The sequence below is a fragment of the Vigna radiata genome, unplaced genomic scaffold (assembly GCF_000741045.1).
Source record: "Vigna radiata var. radiata cultivar VC1973A unplaced genomic scaffold, Vradiata_ver6 scaffold_253, whole genome shotgun sequence".
Taxonomy (NCBI): Eukaryota; Viridiplantae; Streptophyta; class Magnoliopsida; order Fabales; family Fabaceae; genus Vigna; species Vigna radiata.
The window spans coordinates 233595-241646 of NW_014544138.1; positions in this window are offsets into that span (position 1 = coordinate 233595).

An 8052-nucleotide genomic window follows, 5' to 3' on the forward strand; every position below is an offset into this window, starting at 1 on the left:
TTCGTAATTTTGTTAGCAATTTTTACAACAATCTTAAGGACTTATTTTTTAGATTGTTGATAGGGGAGCATAGGTTTAGTTGAACCCACAATCTCAGTGATATCTATGTTTTTTATAATGACAATACATAGTTAATAAAAACTCATGTGTATGCACTATGTTACATGTTACATGCTTATGCTTACTGTGTTGCATTTGTAAAAGCATGTCTGTGAACATATTATGTTGATCAATACATAACATTATGATTAATATGTGATTTTATTTGTGTATGAATAACATAAGGTTTCAGAAATGAAAAACCACAAGCATTATGTTTGAACTTTAAAGTGTTGTAAAACAACAGTTTTAAGTGGATTACATTATTTGTGAAATCGATTAAAACTCATGTGTTTGCACAAATCTTTTTCAGGAGTGTTATGATGAATTTTGTGAAGGAAAGTTTTCAAAAATGTGCTAAGTGTTTCTACTTAATCGATTACACGCAACCTGTATTCGACTAAGCTAGTTATTGTTTTGAAAACTGTTTAGATGCTTGACATAACTGTCACAACGGTCATATTTTTAAATATGTTGACCAAGCATTTATTATGAATCGATTACATTAAATCCGCGCTTTCAATTAATACATTTGACTTCTATTATTCTTTTATAACTAAGAAATATATTCGACTAGATTAATAACGTAATTGATTAAAACGCATCTATTTTGTGTAATACTATATATTGACGCATGACTTGATTTATGAAAGAAGAATTAATCTTTATAAAGCCGACTGAATGTAAAAGAGTAGGGATAGAGAATTCAAACGCAGGTTTTTATACTGGTTTGGCCTCAATGCCTACATCCAGTGTCCTTCCACAATCCAGAAGCAAATGCACTATAATGATCAAGGTTCTTACAACAAGGCTTTTATAGAGACCTTCACGTCAAAAATATAAAACACCTCTCTAACCCTCTAACCAAAATATAGGCAATACACACAGCAAGATCTGTAGCATAATATCTCCTCTTCTGCAATCTGCAACCCACTTTGAACAATCCTCAAAGTGTCAAGACTCCACGAGTTAACCCCTATAATCAACAAGAACAACAATCACAATCTTTACAAAGATTGAGAGAACTCTTGATCAGCGAGCAAGCACCACAATGTGCAGAGTATGATCAGCCAGTCAGCACAAAAATCTTCTCCTTCAGAACCTCTTCAAAGAAAGATCATCACGTTCTTCTCGATGAGTTCTTAGAGCACCTAATCACGAAGATTCAATCTGAAAACAACAAATGAAATTATCAGTTCAACCAAAAGTTCTATGATCAGTTAAGTCTCGTCTAAGAGTCCTCTGGGATACAATACTTGGTTTTACCATTTTATATTACTTGTGTGACTCGGTACACTTGCTGATTTGTCCCAACAAATCAGGAAACTGATCTTTGCGTAATATTAACACCAAGTATAATTTAATACATTATGATCCATTAAATGTGTCTTATTTTTTTGGTAATATTCATTCATCTTTTTAATTTACTTAGATTCCCAGCAATCTTCCCCTCGAGGGTGAGTCCCTTCCACATAGATATATTCCCCCTCCAGCGGAAGCATTCCCAACCAACCACAATCACAAGTAACCCTTATCGTCATTCCTCTTAACGAGACTTGTTTACCTGAATACCCTGCTAGGAAGACTTTCGGTATAGGGACAATTATACTTGTTGAGATTGTTGATAGGGAGACCACAAGTTTTGCTTAACCCAATCTCAATAACATATGTGTTTTTTATGATGACAACACATAATTAATAACACATGTATATTCTGTGTTACATGTTCTGTGTTTACATATTATAAGCTTTTCATTACTGTGTTAAATTTGTATAAGCATATCTGAGAACATGATTGTGTTGTTCATTGCATATTGATGAATCAATATTTTCTCGACTTTACTTAGTTTATTGTGCTAGAATTAATCAGGGAATTGTGCTTAATTGCCCGGTATTTTCCCGTTTCTGTTAATAGTGCTTAATTTGACCAGAAATTCTAATTTTAATTAATTTGAATATTCTGAGCTAATTATTTGCATTATTAACTGTAGGGAAATTTTGGAGATATACTTTGGAGCATTGGGAAGGAGACAAAATAAATTCAAGACTCAACTATTAGACATTTTAATTTTAATTGTATTGTAATTTTTATTGTTTAAACTTTTTGGACAAACCTTTGCACATTGGGCCATTGTTAAAAATTTATGAGGGTCCCAAAATTGTAGGACACTAGACCTAGGGTTCCCTTTTATTTTAGGGTGGACCCCACCCATTTTTAGGGGATGACACTTGGCCCTAGGGAAAAGTGAGGAGCTGTCATTCTCTTTGGGCACCAATTTTTCTTTTATTTCTCGGCAATTGGAGATAGAGTGCAGCGAACACCACATTTTGGTTTTTGGAGGCAGCAGCCGTGACTCACTTGTTGCAAAGGGGCTGGAACGTTTGATTTTTGGGAGGGAAAATGGATATCATGTTTCTAGGAGATTTTGGTTGAATAAAAAAAAAGAGAAAGAAGTTCCAGCCGCCACTTAGCTATTCTAGTTTCATGGAATGAAAATAGGTTACCTCTTCCTTTCCGTTTTGTTCAATGTTTCAACATTTTTCTTTTTTTTTAATTTTCATTAAATGAAGAGGTGATTAGATGGAAGAGTAAATGGCATTACTGCAGTTTTCTTTTACGCATTAAATTGCTCTTAGATGGAAGGAAAGTTGCATCACTTTATTGATTTAGAGAAAGGCTGCACTTCATTTTCAATTTCTTTTGTTTTTATTCAAATGAAATAGAAGAGGAGAAATCTGATACGAAAGCACCGGTGAGTACAATTGTTTTTCCTTTAGAAATAGCCTTTTGCACCTTGGTGATGAGACGGTGACAGTAGCTACTTCTTAGCTCACTTATTTTGCTTTTTAGAAAATGAAGGAAAATGGTGATTAAAAGGGGGTGCAGTTTCGGTTTTTGGGGAGTAAATTTAGGAACACTTTCATTATTTGTTGTAATGATGTGACGGTTAGATGATGAAGAGAAGAGGGACTGCTTCATTCGGCCAGCAAGGAATGAAAAGTTGATTCATTGGTTTGGAGGTGCATACGTTGTGCCTTTTNCTTATTGTCATCTCTNATTTCCCATTTGTCATGTGCTTACCAATTTTTCTTTTCTTTTAGCATCTTTGTCGTGATGATGTGTTTTGTGATTATGAGCATTTAATTTTACTTCAAGGCATTTAATGTTTTAGTTAAGCGTTGCATTTTAATAGTTTTAACTGTGCTTAGATATTTGTTTGCTTTCGTATTTGGTTTAGCATTTTCACTCTCTGGACTCGATTTTAGAAAAATAACTGCAACCAGAACAGAGTTCCAAATGCTACGTTTTATATATCAAATGAAAGATAATTGAGTCTACTTTCCAGAAAAAAAAAACCTCATCTCATTTAGAGCTCTGTAGAAAAAGTTATGGTAAAAACATTGAGCAAAGATCAGAGCTGCCTAGTTCTAGCGTGAATTTTCGTTTTTACTGTTTTAATTTCATTTTAATTTTTCCGCATCCACAAACAACATCTCAAACCCCCCCCCACTGTGTTAGACCTGATTCTGAACCGTAGTTTGGTCCTTGAGAGACGACCTAGGGTCATTCCCTAGTTTATACTGCACTTTAATTGCACATCAAATTTGATTAGGCGGCGACACCCATCAGCCAGCATCCGAGTCCTCCTCCTCAGAGCCATCCTCCTCCATGGCCTGAGCTCCAGACGACAAGCCACCTCCTCCAGCAGTGGGAGCCTGGTCCCCAGGCCAAGCTACATACGCCTCATACTCGGCTGGAGTCATAGAGTCAAGGTGAGAGGCCCCAAAAGCATGCCGCAACATCGCCGCCTGGGCACGACCAATCCGGTTGATGGCCTCCATCTTCGCTTCCTGGGCACGACTGATCTGGTGAAGGGTCTCCATCTTCGCCTCCATCCTCTGCATCATCTCCCTCATCTCCACCATCATGAATGAATCGTGAGAGGCAGGGTGGTTAGGCTGAACAGGCGGGTCAGGCCCAAGAGGCTGTTGAGGGGGAGCCTGGGGGGCCTGCCTGCGGCGCCTATGGAGTTGAGGAGGCTGAGGGGCAGGAATGGGAAGACCCTCCTCATCAAGTAGGCAATACTTCCTATAATAAGCGAGATCAATCATCTTGCGTGGAGGCTCTAAGGGTGCTTCTAACGTGTCAACACCAGCCAGCTCACACAAGTGAGTGATGAGGGAAGGGTGCCCAAGGGGAGCCTTCGGATTCGCAGATTGAGCACACTTGAAGATTTCTCTAGCAATGATCTGGCCTAAACTGATCTGCCGGCCCTGGATTATGAAGTACAGAAGAATGGCCCTGCTAAAGAGGAGATTCGAAACATGGGAGCAAGGAGTGATGTTGGCATGCAGGAGAGCCATCCAATATTTGTGCATCGGGGTGAGGAGAGAGCGGCAAACATAAAGAGGCTTGCCTTGACTATTTCTCTGAAAGCTGCCATCTGGAACGCATAGGACGTGCTCCACATCCTCAACGTCAACATCCCTAAACTCCTCCTCACGAGCAGCGGTGAACTCACAAGATGCAAGGTGCTCAGGCCACTGGGTGTTGAAGAAGGTGTTGATGATGGCCGCATCAAAGGGGACCCTGCGGCCCCTTACATAGCTAAGGAACGACTCCTCCTCATCAAAAAAATGGTGAGCATTGGCATAAAATTCTTTGACGATCGCAATGCTCGCAGCTTCAGGATAGCTGAGGAGATGCAACCAGTTCCTCCTTCCTAGCTCAACACAAAATGCAGGTGCATGCAGACTAATTTGCTCCACCTTCCTCTCCATCGACAGGCGGCGGTTTTGAACCACCTGGAAATGAGCCTCATTCTTCTGGGAAAGGAAGTGGTGGCTAAAATAGCTACCCTTCTTCTTCTTACCCTTGACATTCTTGTGGCCAATAGTCTTGACTCTCTTGGGGTTCGAGGATGCAGTCATTCCTGCTTACAAGTTTGAAACAAATGGTGTAACATGTTAGCATTCAAGAACGACACCATAAGTAACAAACATTCAACTTGAGACACAATCAAGGCTTAACAATGCACAACATAGTAACACAACAAAGACAAACAAACAAGACATGCAAGAACATAATAAAGCAAAAACAAAGCACAAAAATGGATGGAAGAATAGTGTTGTGTGTGCAGGTAGCGCCTGGGCGCCCTTCAGGAGGCGCTGGGCGCGAACTATGCAGAAAAGGATGCAGTTGTAGTGTCTGGCAGTGGCAGGTGGCGCATGGACGCAGATTATGCAGAATTGGTACTGCAGGGTTTCAGAAACATTGCAGTCACGAGCATGGACAATGTGATTCTTCAAAAACAGGCTAGACTTCTAGTCCAAAGCAACATCCAATTAATTCACCCAATTTAGTTCAAAGCAGAAAAGTGACCACGACTTCACACTGGAATTTAAAATCGTAATAAGTTAACCTAAACCTCTAGCATTCAACCACACCCACCAGACATACAACCACAAAATCACACATTACACAACCAAGGAAATCAATAGAACATAACATGACCAAATCTGCAAGAGGGATGCATCATAAACAAGAACCGAATTACATAATTCGAAAACAGTAAACATGAAAAACCTACTAGAGTTGGAGATGATTGGAAAATGAAATTGAGGACTTGAACAAGTGAGTTGGCAGTAGCGCAAGAGTTCCCTAGTGCTTGGTAATCGAAAAACAAAACACTTGGCATGCACTTGAACAAATGTGACAGTGGGGGTGGCTTGTGGGAGTTTCTAGAATTGGGTCAGAGTTGTGAGAGTGGCAGTGGGAAAGGTTGTAGTGGCTGGAAGAGTAAGGGAACTAGGGAATGGGTTTGGGTTGAGAACAAGAGTGATGGTGAGTATTGAGGTGGTAGTGGTGAGTAATGGTGAGTGCGTGAATGACTTGGGTTTGGGAGAAGGAATGTGAGTGAGTGAGTGAGTGGAGAACGTGGTGGTTGGGGTGGCCGTGAGAGAAAGAAGAGGTGGTGGTTAAATGTGATTTGAATGAGTGGCATTGGTGGAGTGAGTGGTTGTCAGGGTTGAGTGTGAGAGAAGAGAAGAATGCAAAGTGGGGAGTCAGAGTGTGTGAGGGCGCAAGAAAAAGGGGCGCTAGGGTGAAAAATTGGGGAAAAGTTAAATGGGCCAAGTTCTGTGCAAAAAAGCCCACCTCAGAACTCACTTTTCTGCAGACTCCACACCTGGGCACCCTTTAGGAGGCACTTGGGCGCGTGAAATAACTGGGAAGCAGTAGAGAGGGGCGTTGGGCGCCCTCTAGCAGGCGCTTGGGCACAGCTTTCGCAATAATTGGACAGAGAAAAATGGCGTTGGGTGCCCTTTAAGAGCGCTTGGGCGCCAATTCTGCAGAATTCTGCAGAACACAAAATTGGTCCAACTCAACTTTGACTTTTGATTTTAGACACTTCTAAACACTCAATTCAGCCCATATCAGTGTGTTTCCATTATACAAACTTGTTGAAATCCATAGGGAGTGAAATTGAGTGCTAGAACTCCATATCAAATGTCCACTTTCAAGGTTTTTCAACTCTCCAACTCAAGTTTTGACTCTTTGACAACAAAAGCACATAAAGCATGCCTCAACTCATCAAACTAAGCTTAACCAAGCACCAGCACACCAGAATACAATTAAACAACTTGAATTGAGTCTATTCACAGCAAGACATCACAACACTCATATTCCACCAATGTAACACAAACTTAAAAACAAAAGCACAATTCCTAAACAACTAATTTGCACAGACCACATATCAAACCAAATTCAAACAAGCAAAACACACCAAAATAACAAAATGTGAAAAGAGAAGGGATAGAAAAACTGGGTTGCCACCCAACAAGCGCTCGTTTAACGTCATTAGCTTGACACCATGATGCTCAAATTTGATTTTTGATGTTGGTGTATTTCTTCCTTTCATGACACCAACAGAATTTCAACACTTTTCTTGTCACCAACTTGACTCTCCTTGAATAGGGGGCCTCAATTTCAAGTACCCCATTTGCCTTTAGCGCCTTGATAACCCATAACCTGTTCTTGAGCTTCACTAGTTTGCCAGGTTTGGGTTCATCACTTTCCAAAATGGAGTGTTGATGAACAAGTTTCTCTTCTTTGTCTCCGTCCTCGTCCTCCACTTTTGGAGAGAAACAGTTAACCCTCTTGTTGACCACTTGGGCAGCTTGCCCTATTAGGCTAGTCACCGATAGAACTTCATTCTTAGCTTTAGGACTAGTCTGTTCTTCTTGAGTTTGCTGCCCAGCTTCAAAGACATTGAAAGTTACCTCATCATCTTGATCTTTCAATAGCACAATTCCCTTATCCACATGAATGACAACCTTGGTCGTCTTCATAAAAGGTCGTCCAAGAATGAGAGGTGTTTTTGCATCTTCCCCCATTTCCATAACTACAAAGTCTACCGGGAAATGGAGTTTATCAATTTCGACCACCACATCTTCTATCACGCCATAGGGATGCCTAATGGATCTATCTTCCATTTGCAAAATCATTCTTGTAGACTTAACTTCCAGACCACCAATCTTCTGAAGCATAGATAGGGTCATCAGATTGATGCTAGCCCCTAAGTCAACAAGTGTTTTCCCTATGTCATAATTCCCAATAGTGCAAGGGATGGTGAAACTCCCCGGATCTTTGAATTTTGGGGGTAGAGTCTTCTACATAATAGCACTGCAATTCCCTTGAACTTCAATTATTCCTTCCTCTAAATAGTTCTTTTTACTAAGGAACTGTTTCATGTGTTTAGCATAAGAAGGAATTTGTTGCAATGCTTCGGTCAAGGGCATAGTAATCTCCAATTTCTTGAAGACATCCATGAAGCGCCTGAATTGCTTCTCTTTCTCATTTCTTGAGAAGACTTTAGGGTAAGGGAGTGGCTTCTCTAATTCTATCTTCTTTTCCCCAACTCCCACTTTGTTTTTCTCTTTTCTTAAACTCTC